Source organism: Sylvia atricapilla, chromosome 3 (genome assembly GCF_009819655.1).
Source record: "Sylvia atricapilla isolate bSylAtr1 chromosome 3, bSylAtr1.pri, whole genome shotgun sequence".
Lineage (NCBI taxonomy): Eukaryota > Metazoa > Chordata > Aves > Passeriformes > Sylviidae > Sylvia > Sylvia atricapilla.
This window is the reverse complement of record NC_089142.1, coordinates 25,186,304-25,211,443: the sequence shown is the minus strand read 5'-3', so window position 1 is coordinate 25,211,443 and position 25,140 is coordinate 25,186,304. Positions and strand designations below refer to the sequence as shown.

Genomic DNA, 25,140 nt, shown 5'->3' with positions numbered 1-25,140 from the left:
ATTCTACATACACATTCAGAAAATCACAATGTATACGGGTAAAGGAAACTGAGGAATTTTTATTTCATTTTGCATGGAATAGACTTTGGTATGTTTTTCTTTGAGGTTTGTGATCAAACCCATCTGAACCATATTAACATATGTGATGTTTTGCCTAATTACAGGGGAAAAAAACCTTGCATAAACTAATTGGGCTAGATCTCTCACTTTTAGGAGCAGATTTACCTTGGTAATTGAAATCTGCTCATTTCCAAGTAATTTCAGGTTTCCTTATGAGTATTTCACATACTGCTAGTATGCATCAGATAAAAATTCAGTGTGCATTTATACAGGACATGTCAAGAGGCACCATGTTTTATTCCTGCCCCTCAAATATTAGTAAATACAGTGTTCTGTCAACTAACTCCTGTGTTCATTTAGAAGCAAGACTTTGCGAAGCAGTCTGCATTGCAGAAGGCTTCAGTAGAAAACGATATAAGCAGAGATGATGGTTTAAGATGTCTTTAGAGTGAATTTGACTTTCAGATATTCGCAAGAAACAGAACATCGCAGAGCAGTAATACACAAACAAGATTTACTGTAGTAGCTACATATTTAAACTTCATGAGTTACCTTTGCATAATGCCTTGCTTCCAATTACATCATATGTTTGAAAGCTTGGCTGTGTACTTCACATGCAAAAGTCCTTTTTCAAGCAAAATAATTTTTCCTTTTTTTTTTCTTTATATTTATGCCATGTTTCCTTTCATCTAACAGCAAAAGTCTTTGAATATGAGCAAAAAAAGCCTCCCTTCAAAACTTGTCTCTCAAATAATAGTATTCATTCACACTCATAAAGAAACAGCTGATGAAATGTCATCTCTGAAAATACTGAATAGAAAATATCTTCTTCCTCAGATGGAATCTTTTCAGCAAACTGATTTTTAACTTACTCAGAAGCCGAATTGTTTATTATGTGTTTGAAATTATATTGTCTTACTTAAGATAAGAAATGAAAGTGATTTTGAGGGATTAGAAGTGATTTTAATATGGTAACTCTCATATCTAGTATTACTCTTTAATGTTCCAACCAAAGAAAATGACATTGAAAAACTACTTTAACTATGAAAAACAACTAATATTGCTACTAATATTTTCTTTCATCATTATTACAAGATACACTACAGGAAAATGTCTCACATATAACAAGTAACCAATTTTTAATAAAATGCAGATTAACATGACAACTAAAATTGCATGTAAAGACAGTTGTCTGTGCTGTGAACTAGCTCCAGACCAGGGTCACAATCCTGATTAATATACTGCCTCAATTTCTCTTTTCCAAGACACTGACACCTCAAATCACAGACATATAAACCAAAGAGGTTTTAAATTTTGAGCACAGGCTGCTCCCCTTTCACAGCCAAGCTGAAGAATACAACCTCAGGCTGAAGGAAAGGTCATTCATTAAGGATTCCCACTATGGAAGTTGTCTTTCTTGCCCTTCCCTGTAACCACGATCTCCTAGATTTCTTGGCCCAACAACAAAAACAATCTGAGACGTCACTTAATTAATTCAACAAAAAAGATGAAGAGATTTATAAAACTTCTCACTCTTGAGATATGATTTGCAGCAATGCTACCTGGAAAGAAATGGGAGCCTCTGACCAAGTGGAAGATCAGAGGATTGTCTTCTTTCATCAGTGACAAACATGTCCATCAGGCTGCCAGCACTCTCTCTCTATTCAAAGACAAGAAACACAGTACACAAGAGTAGCAACTGTGAAATATCAGGGAATATACAAAATTTTTTTTCTTTGCCCTAATGGAAAGACAACAGCTATGTGAGTGCATGCAAATATTATCCTGAAAATACTTTCTTGCTCTGTATAATAGCAGGTAAGTAGGCACTGTGGTGTTGCTGTCCTCATCACCCAGCAAGAGACCATTTCTCATTTGAGTTTGGATCTTTGAGTCAATTTATACAAACTCATTCTATAATAAAGAGCAACACTTACTACATAAGAGACAACAATACATAATTTCATAATACAACATGATTTCATAATAATATATAATACAACAATAATTTCTTGCTACATAAAAGCTGTCATGAACTCCCATATAGTGGCCTAGGAGCTCCATTAGAAAAGGGGCTACAGACATCTCTAGTTTGCCATGTTAATCTGTGAAAATTTTGGCAAAGTCTACTGGTATAGTAGTGTATAGCAGGGTCTTGCTATAAAGTGAGCTTATTAAAAATAAGGTATCTAATGAACATATAATAGTTTTCCAGTATGATGCTCCTGTGATAATTACAGCTTCAAATACTTCTGTAGATGTACATATTAGGCAGCTGTCAGAAGAAAAGCTATAATTGTAATAAGCAATCATAGGTTTGCAGGTTGGCATGACTTCTCTTAAGTATAACATGATTAAGGATATTTTTTTTCTCTTTTCTCCTTTTTTAAAAGACTGTACTTTGGGTGTCTTTGTAAGTCAGTCTCCAACAGAAAATTACATAGCTCAGAACATAATTTTATGATTAGCATTATAGAAGTATCCATCCTGTACTGGGCTGCTCTGCCTTTCACACTCCACACATCAAGTTTAGCTATTTACTAAATTTACTCTGTTTTCGGCAATAAAAATTTCCCTAGTAACAGAAGATTCATTTTGCCACCTATTTTCATATTCAGCATCTTAATTTGGAAAAGCAACAAGCTGCAAAGAAAGCAATTGCTCTAAGTTTTATAGGGATGGAAATGGGATTTCCCATTAGAACTTTAACCATTCATTTCTTCAAAACATTAGCAAGAAAACTGTGAAATAAAAACCTCAGAAATGATTGACCATAAAGCTGATACTGAGTTCTAAAACCTGGACTTGAAGTGTAAAACTTCATTATGTAAATAGATTCTTTCAGGTTCAGCAAACAATTCAACTACTACGAAGACCAGGCTGCTGCTCTGAGGTGTGAAATGTGACCAGCCCACAGAATCATTGCTCCCCATCTGATGGTAACACCTACTCAAGCAAACTTTAATATTTTTTATGTTTTATTGCAGAAGTACTTCCCACAGGACTAAATTACATACCATCCTCACAGTGCAGTGATTGTAATCACTGATCAGCAGAATGTCTCCTCTGCATTCAATGCTTTTAGTACACAGATTAATCTGTGCTAGCATTAGTAGAGAACCTTAGCCTGGAGGACCCCAAGCCAGAGCATCATGAATATTATTTTAAGGCCTACAGGCCTAACAAGTTTGCAAGTTTGGTTTCACTTTGATACTGACACAAAAGGCTGCAAATTTAAGTGTACTGTAATTTCTCCTCAGTGCTATGCTAATTATTGGCATGCTGGCAGTGAAATATTGGAGTATTATGCTGTTTTCCAAAAGTGGGAACCATGGGAATTCCCAATACTTTTAATCCTGGGAGATGCTCAGGTAGCAAATTCTATAGATTACCAGGAAAATTTCTGATATTCACAACTTGCAATTTGCAAAACATTCAAACAGTTATAGAAAGCAGAGATATCAGAGCTTGTTGTACCCCTCAAGCTGCAGATCCTTTAGCATTTGATTTAGAGCAATTGTAGGATTTGAATTGAAACATGCACTTATCACTCACCATCCACACTTAACACATTGAAGGGTTCACTTCCCAGAGCAGGTGTGGTGCTCACAGACAAGGTTTGTTTTGGAAGTCTCTACTTTAGGTACATGACAAATGTGCTTCATCACCTCCTGGGAGTGGAAAACATAATGGTCCAAAACAGTGTTTATCCTTTTGGCAATTTTAAACCACATCCATGTGAGGACATCCAATTTTGAAGACTAGACTGAATTCAATCAAAAATAAAGGTTAGAGCTAATGGTGGTGGCCCTGGCACCAGTGACTTCAACCTGTGGTCTGCTCCTACTCAGCCAAATGACTTGCAAGGGGAGATACAGCCTTAGCCTTTGAAGGGGGTCATGGGACTCTGGAAACAAACATGTTACATTGCCAATCAAAGAATTAATATCCTCAGCTTTTAATAAGGATGCCTGTAATCTTCTCAGGTTGTTGTCACTTATATTCCGGAGAATTATGCAGGTCCTGGATCCTTATCCAAACATATAAGTATAACTATGTATTAATTTTCCTTACAAGTTATTGATAAAGAATTAAGAAGTGCCTCAGGAGAAACCAATATGGGAATTTTTTACCTAATCCAATACAGAAATGAACTTTTAATGTAGACTTCTTGGCATCTGAGCTTTCATTCTAATTAAGGTCAATTCATAACTAAAGGAGAATGCTTTTTTTTAATAATAGTGCACTACTGGACCAGTAAAATCAGTGCAACAGGCAGAATAGTCACATTTCTAGAGGAAAGAAAAAGACAAATCTGAAATTTTCAGTGCTGCTTATTTACAATCTTATTGATATCTGTGCATTCATAATCCCCACTTCAAATACTTTCCAAAATATTGCTTGATAATTGCATTTGGTATTGACCTAATAATAATTTGATAGTTGCAAATAGTATTGACCAAATTATTAAGCATGACCTGTACAGAAAATTCTTTAGGGAACTTATGTAGGAATAAATTTACATATACAATATGCATAGATTTGCTGTAAAAGAAAGACTTAAATTCAGCCCAAAAGCCTGAGCTAGAAAAAGAAATCTACCTCATCCCTTTTCTCCATGTCTTCCATTTGTTTCTGTGGATCTGACGTCTTCACTGGCGGTTGGTTTTCTCCCAGGGACTTCTCAGCAATGTGACTTCCCACAGCATGATTGTCTGATACAACTGTCTGTCTCTGACTCTCACTCATTTGTTCCTTATGCTGACTTTGTATGGGTTATCTTCCTTTGAATCAGATAACTTATCTGAAGCATATACTCGTGAAACAATTCATCAGACCTTGGATTTTCAAGTTTTCAGCTGAGTCACCAGTCACTTCATTCCTACTTGTGCTGCAGTAATCTGTCTTTTCAGAAAGGTTTCTTTTGTGCCATTTTTCTAGTTTCTATATGTTATGTGTTTCTTTGTGACAGAACAACTGAAATCCTGTTAATAAATTAGAGAAGGATTAATTCTTTTGTTAACATTTATAACAAAAGGCCAACTGTCAGCAGGTCAGTTGTCTCTAGAGTAAATTAGGTTATAATCCATCAAATAGATGTCAGAACCCCATAAAGATAGGAGCATATGTATACACTGACAAATTAATTATGTGAAAATCATACAAACGATGGCTTAAGTATATTTTATTCTTCCCTTAAGCACCATGTATGAAACAGTGGCAATGTATGCACAGCACGTTCACTTCCTGTGTTATTGACAGCATTTGCCAAGACAAGGCAAAGGCAAGCCAACGACCAACTGAAGAAATTGGTTTTCAAACTTCAATTTTTATATTACCTTCATAATTTTGTGCACTCCCTGAGAGTCATCCAAGCACCCATGAATTTTCTTTTTGATCTCCACTTGCAAAGGATCCAAGGCCCAGGCTGGAAAGGACCTATGGTGTGTTATGGCTGGGACACAAAAAGCTGAAAGATCATATTTCTGGTATTTACTATGGCACTCGTACTATGTGTAGCTCTAGCTTGATCCTCAGACTCCCAAAAGTAACTTGTTTAGTTGTAGACCAAAAGAACCAACTGAACACCCAGCTAGAAGCTACAGGGCCCACTGAACACACAAAGCACTTGAAACAGCAAATAGAGTAACCCCACTGAGTAGGCCCAGGAAAGTCCAGAAACCTGAAGCTCCTCACAAATGGACTGTGGAAGTATTCAGTCCCTCTCTGGACACTGTCAGATACTTTGCACCACTCTTACCTAGGACATAATTAAAAATTCAGCTTACATAGTTTTGTGGCCATATCATGACCTAAAATAGGTGCCTAACTTAGGTACTAAGAGTGCAACAGCACTAACATTGGAGAGAGCAAGGAGGAAACACACTGTTGGTCCCGCTGTACACTGGCTGCCTATGGAGTCCCCCCGACTGGGCACTTCTGGAAGCTACCCTTCCTGTTTTGGACACCATGATGAGTTTATTCCTTAACTGCCTAGGGAATCAGCGTCTACCACCTCTGGTTAGCAAATAGTCCAAATCATAAACTCATCATAGGGTGACTGTCATGTTGGCCATAGCAGTCATCTGCGATTACATCATTACCTGATGTACTGGTACAATGGTACAAAATCAGGAGTGTCACTTGTTACACCTGTTAATTCTGCAAACCATGAACAGATTGTATTAAAGGGATTCTAAACACCACAGGTAATTTTAAGCAATTTGCTTTGAATAACATCAGCCTATGTTTTATTTTCTAAATTAATAATATCTCATTAAAATCATAGCATTAACAGATTAAACAAATAGCAGCTGCGCAGAAGCATTTAAATTCTTTAAAAAATTCTATATAGTTCATTTCACTGACTTGAACTATTTAGAGTAAATATTTTTTTGAAAAATTAGGCAGTGTCATAGAGAAATGTAATTGTGATTAATAGAAAATAGAGACTGAGGCATTCAGGCGGAGTTCTAGAAAACTAGCACTCAAGCTGTAACTCAAAATTTTTATATTGTAACTACAATGTGAACATTTCCTGGAAACCTAATAATTGTTTTTAGCTCTCTGTTTAACTGGAATAAAAACACCTATGGATGTTTTCTTCTAGCAAATTAGATATTGGTTAATGAGAGACATTAAATCCATTTTACATGAAACTGTAAACAAGGTCTTTTATAACTTGTTTCCATTTTGGGCACCTTTTGAGGTCTTTTGTTTGTTCCATCAGAGTTGCTTTGAATTAAAACCCAAGTACTCCATGAAATGCATGATAAAAAGCACCTGACAGTTTCAAGAGGTTAAGTGGCCATGATCTGTGCACTGTATGTACTGTAGCTGAGGAGATGCAGTTTGACATAGTAACTTATTTGCTGTGACATTCAGGTTTCAAGTGATATTCAAGGAGATGGAAGTCCTGGCTCTAAACATATCCCAACGTGTGCTGGTCTTCTGTCTGTTAACTTACTAATGAACCATGATTGAGTAAAGTAATGAAGAGTTTACAGAGAGCCCCAGGAAACCAATTTCCAATTTTGCAACCAGCAGGCTTTAACTTCTCTGCAGTCTTTGCTAATTTTGTCTAGGAGGGGACTCAGTTACTAAGTACCATTTCTGCTTTGTGAATCAGACAGAGTTTTCCAGTCCCTGAATACTTACTTGCTAATGAATGTCTCTTCTACAGATCCATTTTATTTCCATCTGTAGTTGTTAAAAATAGGCTGAATAACTAAAAATGATTACTGAGAGAAATGAAATTATAATCACTGGAAATCAGAGGCACTGTTAGACTCATGGTGAGAAGGAAATTTTAATCTTTGGTCTAATCTGGGATGAGCCATGGAAATAGGTGTAAGAAAAATACAGACGGTTAATTTTGGGGGAAAAAAATAAATAATCAGTGGGAAAATCTTTTATATGTAATGTCTCTTTGTGACTGCAAAGAACCAGTACCTCTACCTACCCTGCATACAAAACATCTCCACATGCAGTGCACAGAACCACATTTGCAACAAAAGTGTTTCTCTTGAGCCAGTATCCTCAATGTTTGTCACACAAGGCTGTTGGAAAGAACAATAAAATAGGAGAGAAATGAAATGTCAAGAGAACAGATACATTCCAATGGACAAATTTATATACATATTTCTCTGCTGAACAGAAGGATTTCTATAACCAGGCCCCCATAAATTGCGAAGGCCTCATGTTTCTTTTTTTCTCAGTAAAACATAACTTTAAACACAGTTTTCAAGGATGATAATACTAGTACAATATTTCAACAGTTATGTCTGTAACTAATAATGCAGAAACACTTCTGTACTATACCTATAAAAACAACTGCAAAAGCAGTCTCTGTATTTCAGCACCTTTTAACTGAATTAATGTACTTCACATAAATTGCAATCCAAAATGCTACCCATCATGCAGAAGGGTTTTGGGGTTTTTCCCCCTGTTTTCTCCTGATCCTGAGGTCGTAATTTTTAGAAAGCTTGCAGCTTTTTCAGGGGATGTAATTTTAAAATCCTTGAAACAGCTTTGTCTGTTATTCGTGCTTGTGTGAGTTCAGGCTGAGGAAAATTTAAAATCACAGACCACTGTAGATTATTTTCTTAGTCAATTACACTATTGTATTGACAGAGGAATGACTTGAGATATAGTGATTAAAAAAGGCATAAAAATGAAATTGTGTGTTCTGTGGACAATGAAGCGAAGAGAAAGCTACAATCTAAAAGTCATGAAGTGTGTTCTGGTAACTATGCAGCTCCTATGGCTGAATATGACTCATACAGCTCTCACAAATTCTGGGTGCTCTGTTCTAAAGGGCACTTACATATGGGGTGTATTTTAACATTTCAGAGCCTCTCCAGATTAAATATTTGAGATCATCGCAAACTGCAACCTATCATTGAAAGAATCATACTGCATAATTATCAAACAGAAAAGAGCCCTTTTTAGTCTGATTATGTAAAAAGTAAAAAAGCATTACAACGAGAGCATCAGTCTGGATTTCTGCCTCTAGTGCTATTATTTCAGTCAACCTTCTACTTAGTTGAGTGCACAATTCTGTGTTACTTTAGGTCTTGTTGGCACCGAAGCACAGCATTCCATTTATTATCTCCATGTACTTCATATGCATTACAGTTTCACAACAAATCCTCATGGATCCATACTCTAGACACAGTATTACTTACTAATGCATCAGATTTTTCTTTCCAAGCTTAAAACATAAACAAGATATTCACTAATGAAGAGAATTCTATTAGAATCTCAAGAATCTAAGAGAAACGCCGTTAGAAATTATAGGCATCTTCTTAAAAACTTTTTTAAATCTTAGGAAAACATCTCCAGGCAAAAGATACTATGTTTTTCCAAACAACTAAACCACTGAGATATGTGTGTAGGCTGCAAAGGTAAAAGAACATAGATGGAGGAAACAAGATTGAAAGAAGGGGAACCTGAATGTCTTAGATTATGTCTGTTATTCTTCAGATGAGGAAGATAAACCATTTGTTTTAAGCGCCTGTAGAAGGCAAATCCTTGGATGAATAAACTTCTTCAGTAAACAGACTAGTACAACAATTTTCTTTGGCAAAATGAAACTGATTCATTATTATGGAGCTATTATTAACAGTTCCATGCTGTAAGTCTCACTATGTCTTTTCAGAAATACATAATTATTTAGAAAGGAAAGTGTGAGTCTACTTTTCACAGAATTCCAAAACCACTAATTGAAAATGCATTATGAAAAGGGATGCATGGCTGAGGTACTTTATCCAGTCCAGTAACAGATTCAATGACATTTTCAGCAATAGCTCTCTATTATCCACATTGTATTACTTGGTAAATTTAGCAGAAAGAAGACGATGGGAAAATATGAACACAAGAAATATGAAAATAATGAAACTTTAATGTAGCACAAAAAGTGTGACAGATGTTGTACCACAAAAAGTCATTAAATACTTCCCAGTTCATCTCATTTTATCTCTCTCATCCTGCCACTATTAATTATTCCCAAAGTTTCTCCATGTTCCTGCAAGACTTAAGGAAGAAAATTTAATTTATGGTTTTTGCTTTTTATCTCTATATCTAAACTGGCTGCTGACACCTCAAGATGTTGAACCATGTGATGCAAAATCTCTTTTAGTGGAGGAAAACATAAACATTTTATTACATATGCCATGAGCCATTTTAGTATTTGTTTCTAATGTTCACATCCTAAAAATCCACGTCTAAACAAAGCAATTGTTACAGTTCTTACCTAATCTCCTTATTATATACTTGCTTTTTGTATAGCCACAACATATTTAAATAGAACTTATAGTAGTCTTTTTAGTTGGATAAATGAAGATGAAAGAAAGCCTTGAGCAGAACTCATTTGTCCTTGTCAGCTGTGGATAACCAACTAATGCACTTAAAATAAAGTTATACTGGAATAGCCTGATCTTATTAGACTTATTTAAGTTAATAAGTACTGTGAAGTCTTTAAGACCTAATTTAAAGTTGTAACAGTCTACAGAGGTGTGGTGAGTTCATGAGTATTTCATATGGTAAACTGAAGCAGTCTAGCATAGAGAATAAAATCACTTTTTTTGCATAAAAAAAGTTGCTCATTCTGAAGACAAGGTAATGCCAAAATCAAATAAAATATCACTTAATTCTACTTCTTCTTCTCAGCTCAAAATTTTCTGTTAAGTATAACCCATGAAAAAATAAACAACAAGTAGTAAAATATTAAGAACCTCATTTTCATTTTAGAGGTCCAGGTTAGTCCAGACCAATCTATTTAAATATGTAGAGGGATTCATTATATATAGGGGTCACATAAGTGCAAGATTAGTGTTAGCCTTATTTCTACTGTGCAAGAGAACTGTTACTTTCTCAGCTTGGCAGGCTCAGTTATAGACATTTGTGTCTAGTTTCTATTTCCATTTAAAATACACTCTTACAATAGCCATTCAAATGAGATTCAAAAGCACATTACAAATTAATAGGGAAGATCTTACTAGATAACCCTAAAAGAAAACCTCATTATAAACAAATTATTATTTTACCATCTGCTTCACATTTTTAATGCATAGAGTCTTTTTTCAATTGCTTTTAGAATTGGAATAAATTCAACTGGTTTTATGTGAAATAAACATTAAAATTTTGGGAAATATATAGGGCAAATATAATTGTAATGAATTAAAATTCAAAATCTCCAAAATACAAAAGCCTTTTGTATCTTATTCAGAGCACAAAGTGAGATATACAGTCTAAAAACTTTGCTATGCAGAAGCTACATGATTATGAAAAATCAGAGAGATTCAAGTAATCTACTCTTGGCAAATTTGAGATAAATATAGGAAATCAATGTCAGCTGGCTATTTCAGCTAGAATGATATCCTAGACATTTTCAGTTCATAGGCTGGAATTTTACTATGCAAATCACCTTTCAGGTCATGAAAGAGGGAGCAGTTACTTTCAATAGCAATCACACAAGATATTTTAGACTGAGGTAGCAAAAATGGACTCCTCTTAGGTCCCTGCAGTGAATGACACGATCAGTTCCAGGAATTCCAGTAATGACTAGACTCCACTGAATAAAATATTTTTATACAGAAATAGGAGCTTAATTTTAAGCATCATAACTTTGAATATGATCCAACACATTGTATACTGCTACTGGGACACTTCTAGTACTCTGTTAAGTGCCCTGGTCTGACACCCTATTTGATATTGCATTTGTTAGCAGACAGGCCTCTTTAGTGAAGCTGATGGGCCTCAAGTGTTGAAGCTTTCCCTTTTCTATCACAACAACCACTTTTTTTTCCTCGTTATTTTTGTGACTACTCAGTTTCAAATATAGTTTCAACAGGAGGTCTTAAATGTCATTCCAAAGTTTAACTGACATGCCAGCTTTCTGACAACCCAGATTTCCTCAGCATAAAGAATACTTTAAAACATTCTGTTTTGAGTTACTTGAGAGATTCCTTACTCATCTGTACCAAATGGAAGTTGTATAAAACCATCTACATTAAGCATAATTTCCTCAGTCTTTTTAGAATAACAACATGACATAAAAACACGCAGTCTTGTAAGTTAATAAAGCTCTCCACATTACTCCCCTTCCTGCTGCCTGCCTCACTGCTTTCATGACTCTCTTCCTTTCTCTTAAGAGGATGATAAGTATTGACAGGTGCCCACCAAGCCACTCTATCATTCCCCCTTTATTAACAATGCAAGGGGGAAAAAAAATACAAAAAGTTCATGGGTCAAAATAAGGACAGGGAAATAACATTACAGGAAAACGAACTCACCTTTGGAAATTAACTTATTGCCATTAATAATGGAGTAGGAAAACAAGAAATAGGAACAAGTTAAAAATTCTAAAAAAAAAAAACCCAACATTCCCCCATGCTTCCCCTCTTTCCTCGTTCAACTTTGCACTCAATTTCTCTGCCTCCTCACACTGAGTGGCCTAGCAGCATGATGAGTAAGCATTTCAATCAGTTCATTACAGATTGTGTCTGCTGCTCATTCTTCCTCATGTGCTTTCACGCTCCAGCATGGGGTGTCTCCTGAGGAAGACAATCTTTCACAAACTTCTCCAGTGTGACACCTTCCTACAGGATGCAGTTCTTCAGGAATGCTTCAGCATAAGCTCTTTCTATCAGAGACCATCCTTCACACACTGCTGCAGCATGGCTCCTGTCTCCATTGGGTCACAGGTCCAAGTAGGGACTGAAACAGAATCTGAAACAGAGGAAAAGGAGCACCTTTTCCTCTCATTTTTCACTGACCTTGGCATTTCCAGACTTGTTCCTCTTACATATTCTCACTTCTTTCTAACTACTGCTGCTGTGAACATTTTTTTTTTCACCGCTTTCTTAAATGTGTTATCACAGAGTTGCTCCCAACAGCCCTGTTTGGCTCAGCTTTGGCCAGCAGCTGGTCCACCTTGGAGTCTACTGGCACTGGCTCTGTCCAACACAATCAGCTTCTGTAATCTTCTAATAGAAATGACATTTGCAGCCCTCTCCCCTCCACCATCAAAAACTTGCCACAGAAACCCAATACACACTGAAATGCAGATTAGATATCTGTGGGTCCTCCTGAAGGAAATTATTTGTATTTTTCCAAGCTGAGAACAATTTTCATCTCAGTGGTCCAGGATATCCCTTTCTGAAAGACTTGAGCTATCCCTATCTCTGACAGGGCTAGAAACCCATAGGTGTGAGAGACAACACTGCATGAACTTCTTTTCACAGTGATATCCTGGACAACCAGAACGGGTTTTGAATTCAAAAAAGACTGAGTTATATTTTAGAAAATAAACTAGCATAGTTCACTCTTAAGTGAAAAATACTCTAAGGAATTGTATCAGGTAAAATATTCATAGCTTCTTATTTTGTACCATGCTGCTCTTGGATAATTTTGGCTTGCCCCATGAACCTCTGTTTGGTGACTTTGCTTCAGCTGCCTAATTCACAGAGTGTCTGAGATGCAAAATCAGCCCGGTCTTCTCTGATCCACGGGATACTTTTTCCACCCTCCATGACTCCTGAAGCCTTACTGTCCCCTCCTTTTCTTTCTAGTAGCCTGCCAGTGTCTGTATTAACTGCAAGCACACATCTCATTGCTGTGCCTCCCTGATTACCTCTTTCTCAGGTCAAGCCATTCCTGTGACCTTCTCTCCTTGAGCAGCTGCTGTAAGAAAGAGCAACCATTCTGAGAAGGCTTCCACCCTATCTAGTCCTGTTTCTCACAGGAATACTACATGAAACTTGAGAACAAGGTATATATGTTTTTGTCAAAGACTTCTAGGATGCTTTTCTTCCTTTCTTAATCTTCCTTACTATTTTCAGTCTTTCTGTCAGTGTGGATGTCTCACAGCTTCTAACCTCTGCAGCACTATGTTTTGAGTCAGATCTCTCTCTTCATCTTAGAAGCTAACACAGAGTGATGTTTTGTGACCCCAAACAACGAACATTCATCTCTGGGTGGATGGCATTTTGGTTTTTTAAATAAACTAAGAAATGTGAAATGAGATTTTTACTACTAATTCCAGACAGATTACTAAAGAACAGAGAGGACATACAAATACTATCTTTCTCAAAGTTAAAAATTATCCCTAAATAAAATCAACAAAATTGCATGCTACATTGAAGCAAAAATTGGTGCACAATTTCTTGAGTGCTGTCCACCTGACAGACAACCCAGTTACAGGGTTTACTCCAGAAATATAAATTTGCCAAAGGGAAAATATTTCTAGACCTTTATGCAAGAAGAGGATTTTAAAACTATCTTCAAACAATCTTAACCAGACTGCAGTTGTTTGCAAGCCAGGCCAGTCAACGTCAGATATTCATTGTACATGGTAATCCATAAAGTCAAAGAATGCAAATTCTTGTGTGTAATATCCTATTTGAGAGCATTTTAAGACTATTGAGAGAGTCTATTTGAGACTTTTCATTTCCCCACATTAGTAAGGAACTCATAGAAATGGTGCTGTTACAGAATGATTTATTTATTGTGGACAATTACCTTGTTGGACTCCTGGAAATTTCACCTGAGTTGGAAACCTTGTTAAACAAAGCATTTACCCTTAACTTTCTCAAAGCAGTCAGAAGAGAGCAGTGGGCTCATCTTGACTGTAAAATTTGCCAGTTAATAAGAAACACTGAAAGTGAAACTTTAAATCAACTCCTAAACACTAAAATTGTCCAAAGACAGGTATCAATACCAAAGGGTCATAAGACTCGACAGAGAAAAATCTAAGTCTTTCTCTGCTTTGGAAAGGAGCTAAGCACGTTGTCTCGTTGTAGATAGACAGGTACCTGCCAGGGAAGATTGGAATTTCTCTTGGAATATAATATCCCCTCCTCCCCTATTCCAAAACATTATACATTTGCAATTAAAAGGCTGTCAGGCAAAGACTTTGGGAATAGGTATAGCTAGGTTCTTTGCTAGGGATATTAAAAATACAAATGTTGTAGTACAGAAGAATAAGCAAGCAAGCAAGCAAACAAATAAGAAATCCTAGAAAACCCTGACAGAGTCAGAAATACAGCCTGACCCCCTGTCACATTTTTCCCCCAGCAACTGCTATATGGGTAGAGTGTCCCATGCTACTAAATTGTACATCAAACAGTTTAATATAAAAATATATTCCTTATGTGCATCCCAAACACTACTTCAGTGTTCCTATGTATCTTATACTAGTGAACATAATTTTTAAATTAAATTTAAAATGCTAAAAATGTCAGTTTAAGTGTGATCAAAACCATAACAACCTCTGGATCTTTAAACAAAGAACTTTCAGGTCGTGAAGGCATGAGTTGTCCCGATGTTTTATGGCCTCACAAATCTAAGGCTTGCTGGCTAAAGTTGTAAAATATATTTTCATCATTTTCCAGTGTAAGATGTAAAAAAAAAAAAAAAAAAAAACCAATCACTTTCTTTTTTTTTTTAAAGATAAAGAACTTCGGCTCTGCACAGAATAGGAGACTGTCACAGTAGCATAAGACTGACACACTAAAGCCAAGATCTTCAAAATTCCTCAGCACTACAGGGAAAATATGGTTTCCCTAATTCGTAGGTGTTTTGTGAGGCAGTCTCTATATTGTAAATTCCCAAGTTCTCTATATTTTCAATGAAGAGGAGGATATCCCTTCTGATCATCAGGGCAAGATGACTGCTGGTCTCTTTAAAATAAGGTAACATATTTAACAGCCCTGCAACCCGTTGCTAATCCTTGCAGAGTTAGTTCAGTCCTAGTCTGAGTGATAGTAAAGAACAGGAAGGAGGAGCACACAGAATTTTCTTCATGTTTTGAATGCACTCAACATGATGACTAATGCCAGCTAAATAAATAAGCAATGGCATACTGAGATTTCACAGAGAATCAGCACAAGGAGACCTGCTTTGAAGCAGAGGAGAGCTTGCCTCATGCAATAATAGGACTTATTTGAGCTGACCAAGAGGAATGAAGTGCAACCAACTGAGATGACTTTGGCTGTATTTTTTTTATTCCTACAAGCTCCATAAGCAGAAAAGAATAAGAGTTTGGCAATCAGAGAATAGTATCAGAAGGTTTGTATTAAAAAAAAAAAAAAAAAAAAAAACTACAGGGGGAAATAACCACACAAGGATTCAAACTAGTGTTGTCCTTAGTGTACGTGTCTGTAGGAAGGCTTTGCATGTAGAGCAAATTATTTGACAACCATAAAAAATGAGCTAAGAATTCAGAAACCCCTGTGGTAAATACAAACTGACAGCATCCCTCAGATGATAGGTTTGAAATAACCTTTAGTCCCTTATAAAAATGCACAAGGTTTTTCATGCTGTTCTGAAGCAGAATGTTTACATATCTTAGTTAATCCATCACCAGAGTAAGAGGATGGAGAATAACTCACAGCTGTAATTCAGAAGTACTTATTTTGGTCTTTGAAACAGTTTGGAATTTGTAGCATGGGTTTTCAGTGCACTAAACTAACAGGCAGGTGGCTATCAACCGCATTTGCAATTAACAGGGAAAAGCTGATGTGTAAGAAGCTGAGGTATGCACCAACTATTCCATTGCTAATAATTCCATTTATTACAATTTGTAGCCTGAACATTCTGCCCTTTGTTTCTGCATTGACTTCTGCAGGAAAGGGTAGACATTTTTTGGGCACTTCTACCTATATACTGCAGTGGGAGGAAATTGAAGAGACAGCTGAAAATCTGGAAGATACTTTAAAACTTCAGAAGTTGTGACACTCTTTTATTTTTTTTCTGTATATATGTATGCCATTCACTAGTGCTGTAGGAGCTGCTCTGACTGAAACATTCTCAGTTTAACAAATCCCAAAAAAATCTAACAAAACAGTCCAAGGGGATCTGCTCTGGATCCAAATGGCTTCAGGATTCACTGCCCCAGTGCAGTTTATCAAATCCACCCTAGGACCATGGTGATATGCTTGGTGTAAGATATGGTCTACAGTCGTAATACGATGTAGTCTGTGACTGGGACAAGTGCAACAGTACAAATGGCCCAAAGGCAGAGAATGTGCCAAGTCCCGTGGGCCAAGACAATTGCACAGACTAAAGGGAAAAAAGGAGTAAAGGGGTAATAAGAGTATATGAGCATGAACTAGCTATTCAGCAACCAGAAATAAGCACAGCTGTGGAATTTGAGTTTCTGCACATTATATACCTATCTTAGAACAAATGTTTCTTCTTTCTTTTTTTTCTTTCTTTCTCTTATCTACAGGAGGACATGGCATGTAGACAAACTGCAATGTCTGTGACAAACAATCTCAAATAATTTCTGTACTGCTAGTTAGCGCAGAAACCTTGATCACAATTTACCTAACACTAATACCATGCAGCTGGAATCCTGAGGATACCCCACCTCAGAAGTTGCCTGTTGAAATACTTGGTAGGGAAACTCACATCTGTCAATACTGATCATTTGAGTAAGAATCAATGGGAATTATTTGGGCCAGAACAAAGTTTTTGAAAAGCAATATTTTTGACAGGAAGGAAACGCCCCATTCTAGTCACTTCTGATAAGAGACCCCACTAATGCAATCAGCAAGCACTGAGGGAAAAAACCCTGAACTCACAACTCACCAGTACATATCTTTTTTCAGAATACAAGAATCAAGTAAGTATATATTCAATATTCTTCGGCATCTAACCCTGATTTATAGAGAATATTTATTTTAGCTTTTATTTTAAAATTAGTTTAATCTCTCTTAGTAGATAAATAAATACAGGAACAGGTATATTATTTTAAATTAATAAAACAAAAACATGTCCACAAAAAGTGCTGTGAAAAACAACATTAAAATAGATTATTTTTCTCCACTGTATTTTGTGAGTTTTGTCTGCTGTAATTCTTTTTTCACTGGCAAGTCTTAAGTGTGTTATCCTCTACAGCACTTCAGAAACTACTTTGTAGAATATAAATATGACAAATCTTCCATTCTGTCACATTTTAATAAATTCCAAACACCTTTGAAGTTTTCATGACCTCCTTTTGCAAACTCTTTGAGAGCCATAGATAAAAAGTAGTTATGATGCTAGATAGATATTATCGTCTCTCTTTTTTTATACACTTAGGGACAACTGCCATTTATTTTCACCTATTTGTCACATCAAAAAATATTTAAGTTCCACATTTGCTGAATGTTCCAAAATGGTTTCCATATATTTGAAAGTCACTCATTATCTTGGGACAACGTTATGGACATTTCCAGAATGATGTGGTAAAAAGGACAGTCTTAACATCTACTTTTCTAGTGTTATATATTGTTTTTCTATAATTTCTTCATATACATATATTCATATAATGATAATTTTTGGCGAACTAATTAATGCTTCAACAACAGTTTCTTTTCAGGTACCTGCCTGTAATACTCTCCCAACAACATTCACTGTCATGTAGTAGTACGATCTGTCCCAAGATCAAGAACTTGATAGAGAAAGTAGGGTCCATACAGTACCGCAAGCATGTTCTGCCTACAATTCAAACAACAAATTGCAGATAGACAGGAATATGCAAAAACAGGTGTGGCTGTATTGTCTTTGATTCAGTATGGCACTAATTTCTAATTAAAGCTACACCTCTCTTGATTGAACCATGCTGAAATCCTGCTATTTTGGCAAATGAGCAAAACAGATTTGGGATTATTATGTTCAATAATCTTTGTAGATGTACCCTAAAAATGATTTTTTTTTATGACCATGAAAGAGCAAGGAAGTTAATTCCCCATTCTACATAGTTCCCTAGAATATATGAGACAGGGGAAATTATTGTCATCCTTTATCCTTTAGCTATTATTGAGGAGAACCAGCTCCAATTTGTTAGTAGATGGCTAACCAGAACATAATTTGCCACATGAACTCGTAGTAGGCCATTCTTAGTACTTTTGCCCGAAAATAAAGAAATAACCTGTAGCCTCCTAGTTCTCTGCACAGTATACGTAGGCACACCAGACATGAGAGTAAGGTGCAGCATTTTGCCCAACACTAAAAAAGGAAAGATTACTGCCACAAACTGTGTCTTCTGCTGTATTTGCAAGTATATTTTTGCTGGGTTCAATCTCTATTATAAAAGAGAAGATGTTGTCTTAAGCCTTCACCAAATGACATGGAAGTGCCATTGCTAAATAAGAAATTAGGCTGCCTTTATTTCGCATATAATAATATTGCATTTCCAAAAGGAGAGCTAGGAGATAACTTAAAATTTCTTACAATAGAACCTTTAATGAACCCTAAATGCAAGATCATCTGGACATTTTGCCCAAGAAATCCTCAGATTCCTTGTCACTGTCCTAAAATTAGTTGAGGAGCAAATGCAAACAACAAGTCCCTCTGGACATAAATGAGCAGAAGAAATGAAATCTAATTGTGGGAAACAAACCAGAAGATAAAATCAGATAAGCCAGTTCAACTTCCTATGGTCCAAAAATGATAAAAAACATTTAAACAACTACTTACAAACTACATTAAGGTACTAATGCCGTAATATATCATATATATTATATGAAATAGAGCTATATATAATACCTGCTATATTGTACCCACTCCGTACCAGAATTTAATCCTGAGGAGAAGAACAGGATGTATTCTATCACCATTGTCAGGAAATGCCCCAGCAATGCCTTGCAGTATGACACACAGGCAACTGCCTCCAAGAACTCCCTCGGAGTAATGGGCAATCAAGGACCTCCTACTTCACTCATCATCCTATTGTGCGATGCCCCGCCCAGGGGGAGGAACCAAGAATGCTCACCTGGATATAAGTACAGGCAGCTGTAACACATTGGATTCCTGGTGAATCAGAGATACAGGTCCTTTCTGGGGGTTTGATGATTCATCCTCCTCCTCCCCCCCACCCCCCAAAATGAATTTTGAAATATCTGTGGTGACACATCTTGAGCTTTCAGACACTTTCACAGCATACCTACCTGCTCCAAGGACACATGTTCAAGAATGTGCAATAGTAGGCTGAAAGAAAATTTCTGTGCAAATCTAAAGATGCGCAAGTTGGTGGTGAGTAAATCTTAAATAAAAAATGGAAACTGAAACCACTTATTCAAGAAATTCTTTTTCTTTTTTTGCACAGGTGTCCGGTGAATGTACAGTTCCATCTTCTTAGGCAACAAAATTTAAGACCCTGTAGAAATCAGCTTTAAAATTATACCAGTTATTAAATACCGTGAGAGGATATGATATATGATATAACAAATACTGCAGGCCTGTGAGCAAATAACAACGTGAAATTCTCTCTTTGCATCTCAGTATTTTAGTGAACCAGCCATGGAATTTCTGTGGCAGTCTTCCTGAGAGAGAGATCAGAGAGAACACAAACCAATTTAATATTTGTTGTCAGCTTCATATACTTTTGAATGGAAATGCACAACTACTTGTCTGTGATTGGTTTGAGCTCTCCTTAGTGAACAAAGAACCCATCTACTACTGTGTGTCCTGTGTATGTTTCCAGCTTCTAAAATGACAGCAAATTACATGAGCCTTTTTTCCTTCGGTAGGTGATTACAGTCTGAAACCAACCTGCACTGGACATTATAAATTAGAGTGGGAGGATGCAATGCCTATAGTGCAAAATGTGAGTATGAAACTGAAGGCAGGGAGAGAGACCTGCTGCCTGACAAGCACAAGAATTTAGAAATGTCAGCCTGGGTCTACCAAGCACAGTGGGACTCCAGAAGTTAGTATCTGAAGGAAACCCACAGAGTGCAGGAAGCCGCAACTTTTGTGCTAGGCATAGAAGCTGTAAGCCCTCAGCAGGGTCTCACCCCTCATGTCTCTAATGAAATGATACCTCATGGACTGCATCCACACAACTAGACTTACTTACCCATCAGAATATGGGAGTTTTTCCAAACTGCCTGCCAAGAGTGCTCCCTTGCCCATGTTCCTCCCAAAGCTCAGGCATGCTTTGGGATTTTGTCTGGAAGAGTGTGAGCTGGTCCAAGGCCAAAACCCTGCCAGGGGCTGCATGCTGCAAAGCTTGGTACCTGTACTCTGTCATACACCCTAACTCTTCACAGCTTAATATTATAGATGCAGCCACTGGGACAAATTAATCTGGACACTGTGCTGCATTGATAGAGCTGTAACACTCCCCTATGAGGTTCATATAAATTAAGAAAAACTTGTTAACTCTTACCATTTTTACAGGATTTCTGAAAATATTAATTGTATTTAGAAACCATACTTTTCAGAGCATATAAACCTTTTCCTACTAACCAGCTGAGGGGGTTTAATAATGAAATAAGCCAAAATATTTTTTATTTATTTAATTATTATCTTAGAGTTTCTTTCCAATATTTTTTCATCTTCACATGTGAAGAAAATAAATACTAAGTAGAGAAAAGCAGTTGCAGTTTTTTGTTGTTAGAATCTATTTAACAGAAGCATTCACTGCTTCATTACTGGATTATGGATATTCTAAAATGAAATCTGCAGAGTTATAGCAAGGCAGCCTCGGGGAAACTGCAAGAGTCTTCATGGACTCTCTGCCCAGCTATGAGATAGTCTGAAGGTTGGTAGAAGTTTTCAGATACTCTCTAAGCACATGTTGTGGATACTTTTCTTGCTTTGCCATCTAGGCTACAGTATATATAGAGGCCCTCGAAGTTAAGAAAAACCTTTTTCCTGTGCAACGCACAGTTTAGAGTTTGTTGGATAACCAAAGTAGCCCAAGCTTTTGTAGAAGTAGCCTGTATTCGCTTTGAACCACTCTGGCCATCCCACTGGCTGCAATCCCCATTGTGTAAGGCCTGACTGCAAAGTAGAGGCTATCTGTTGTTTTCCTCTGCTTTATTTCAGTGACTGAAGAAGTTACTTTGTAACATTGCTTTTTCTAAGACTCATTAATCTCTGCTGCTTTTGTCGGCTTGGCGCAGCTCTTGCCTGATTAAGATGTCTCTGTAAGGAACATGTTACATAATCTTGCTTTGAAAAAGCCAGAGATCAACAAAAGAGCTCTGACCATATTAAAAAAATATTATTTCGATTCAAATATTGTGTTTAAATTAGATCCTTTAATATTTGAGTACTGAGATAAGATTTTTCCACTGGTACAATCAAATAGTTGTATCAGTTGAAATAATGATGCACTTGCTTCTAGAAATTATTGAATAAGTTGAATTTTGATTGACAGAGCAGAATAGAAACATTTTATGCTATGAATAACCTTTATTGTTTCAGTAAGTTGCTCTATCTCTAAATTTCATAATAACTAATTCTTTCCTAGAAAGACAGATAATTATTTATATTTTATCTTACTGAGATTATTGCAGATTTTTGCAGAATTTTACTTTACTGATAACCATATTGAATGTATACATAAAAAGATATATAATGCAATTTTTTTACAATTTGAATATAGCCAGTTTTGACGTAGAATCAGGCTGGAAGATTGTTGCTTCGTGAGTTTATCATTTTAATAAAAATGTGCTTATCATTAAATTTCATTAAAATTAAGTGAGTATTAAGAAGATAGATCTTAAATTGTTTATATTTTCTCTCTTCTAATTTAACAAAAGTATTTTTACCTCTGCTGATAAAGTGAAGAATGAATTTTCATCACTTCACAATGCATAGGCACCACAAAATGTGCAGCACTGAATTACAATGACATACAGTCTCCTCGGAGACATTATATGGTATATCATCAAATGTCATACAGTAACTCCTTTTTGCTTCAGGGGGTCATTGTTCATTCTTATAATTACGAGGACCAGTAATGTTGGTGTTTCTGGACTGGAATGGGAAAAGTTAAACTTTTTCATGAAAAGTGATTCTTTTAGTGGAAACTGGGTTTCATTATAAACATACAGGCCTTTGTCCATTTGTAAAAGAAGTATGAAACTATTGCTTGGATACTTAAATATTCCTGTGTTTTCTAGAGCCAAATTTTGGGGTAGAAAACAATAAAACTTTCTTATGAATTGGTGTATTTTTTGTAATATCCTTTAGCAAACTCAGCACAGCAGACCTGCTGCAATGGGCTTTTCAGCCTGCCTATAAAACAGGCTGTTGTGGTTTGAAAACAAACCAAGTGAGAGGCTCTAAGTCAGAAATAAAATTTAAGGAGAAGAAAAGGAAAAATAAATTCAACAATACAAAAAGAAAAACCACTGATAGAGTCAGAATACAACCTGATCAGGGTGATGGAAGCAGTCCAGACAAGGTGGTCTTCCTGAAGCAGTGATCTCGTAGAAAGGTCTGGTAGCTCCAGTCCTCTGGGAATCCAGTGGGTGAAGGCTGCTTCTACTGTCCCAAATCCCAGTTTATATCCAGGTGAGAATGCTTGGCTCTTCCCCATGGGCGGAGCATCTCACAATGGGGTGATGAGTCCTACAGTGGGTCCTTGATGGCCCATTAAAGAGAGATAGCTCCTGGAGGGAGTTATCTCTGAGTCATGCACAAGGCATTGATGGGCCATTAACTGAAGATGGTGATAGAATACATCGTATACTACAACCCAGGACACAGGCTAATGCCTTACTCCATGAAGTTCACACTGGCCTTTGTTTCTGATAAGGTCTGGCAGACTTGCCCAATGCACAGATTCTAGGGACAGAGGTTTAGGCAGCATATGATGACTGTGAGGACAAATGCAGATAAGCAATTCTAAGTTCATAACAGGTTCCGGTAACCTGGAGCCGTTAATGAAAATGCCAGTTAGCACAGCACCACAAGTGGGAGAGCTGACGAGGACGCACTGCGCTGGCAAGCTGCCCTGTGTACTGCCAGAACCCCAGTAAGCATGTTGCCATCACCACCAAACTACCCAGGACTCCAGAGAGAACCAAGACAACAAATGAGATGCTGCTGAGTGGCACTCACATGGAAAAGGGATTGGAGGTAAGATTAATGAGATGATACCAGATGGGTAATTTCAGTCTGCATCCACAGTAAATGTTTTGCCTGACTGTCCATCCATGGTCTGGACTGCTGACAAAAATATTAGTCTTTTAAGTCTTGCAAATGTCAACAAATCCATATTTCCTAGATTGCTTCTCTTCGTCTATTTCTCTTTGCGTCTATCTGCTTTGTTACATGAAGATAACAGCAGAACTCAAAGGTGTGTTAAACATCCTCCATCAAGAGCTGCATGACAAATCAGGGAACTCCAGAGGAGATGTCTAAGAGAAACATTTTTTTCCTTTCCAATAAATGGGGAATGGAAAGCAGAGTTTTATATTGGGATTTTCCATTCAAGCTTCAATTTCTTGAAAGTAATACACTAATACTGCTAAATTTAAAAGCAAGAAAGCAATTTCACTTGCAGGAAACAGCAGGCAATATTACTGTTATCTGTTGGAAAGAGCTCAAGGTACTCTCAAGCTCTCAGTTTTCCTCTTACCTCCTCCAATTTTAAGCATACTCTTGCTTGTAAAATTCTCCAGCTATCCCAGAGGAGGACTAACTTTTTCCTGGCTTGCTCTTCTTCTAAGTTAGGTCAAGTTTCTCCCTTTTACTCCAATTTGGTGTATTTCTTTTCTTTGCTTCTGGGGATTTTTTTAGAAACTGGGAAACAGTTTCTCCAGTTAGTAGAGCAACAGGATTGATTCAAAGTCTTGTTCCTATTTCCCTTCTGGACTAAGGAGAATTGAGGCACTGGAAATCTATTGCTTGCTATTCTCATATCTTTGTTATGTCTCCTACATGCCTTATTTGATTTCCAGATTATTGCTGCAGTCTAACCACTATAATTTTGTCATCTGCAATCTCCCCATAATGGAGGTATGTTTAAGAATATTTAGATAATTTTCTATTGGAGAAGCTTTGAAGAAAACCAGAGATATGATAACAGTAAATACCAATATACATAACTATGTCTTATACTACCACCATTTGCATATGGTGCTGATATTTATAGCTACAGTTCCTATTAGCAATTAGACTCTAGTACCACACTTCTGTGAGCCTTCTAGCTTTTACTAAAAGTGCCTTTCATCTGAAAATGATGGGACTTTGAGACAGTTGACTAACTTTTTTCCACTGCCTATTTTATTTTAAAAATTCTTTATCCTGATTTGGAGTAGTTTCCATCTGTAAATAGCCATCAAATCAGATAAATGAGTAAATAGCATCAACATAAAATCTTTATAGGCATAGATCTTAGAGAACAAAATAGGAAAAATATAGTATCAGTATTGCTCAGCTAGGACAATCATAGTGACTGAGAGGGGGTGAAGATAATTAGAAGCTAAGGAGACAAACCAAGTAATGAGACTCCATCTACTTTAAAATAGACTGGACAGAAATAACTTTTTTAAGTGTGAAATAAAGACTGCTTGCTAGCCAAAATGACAGCTTTGCAGACCTGATTTAAAATTTCTTTTCAAAAACCTTGATGAATAAGTATCAATTATCTATGGAAGAAATAAGAAAAGCAATATAGGTCCTGTAGCGCTGACTAATTTTAAAAATAATTACATTAAAAATGAGAGAACTTCTAGGGAGGAAAAAAAACCCCAAACCAACAAAGCCAAAACTGCAAAACATTGGCAGATAACACATTAAAATTTCAAAACAAATGTGTGTCGTTTGCCAAAATGTTTGTAGAAATATCAC

The 25,140-nt window shown here is 36.6% G+C and overlaps 1 long non-coding RNA gene across 1 annotated transcript in view; it reads right to left on the bottom strand.

Moving 5' to 3' along the window:
* Positions 1–7,523: 7,523 nt before the first annotated feature.
* LOC136358381 (uncharacterized) overlaps positions 7,524–25,140 on the bottom strand; it is a 59,877-nt gene continuing 42,260 nt past the window's right edge. Inside the window, exon 4 of the long non-coding RNA XR_010743073.1 lies at positions 7,524–7,619. This is a non-coding gene — a long non-coding RNA (uncharacterized lncRNA). The remainder of the gene's footprint in view (positions 7,620–25,140) is intronic.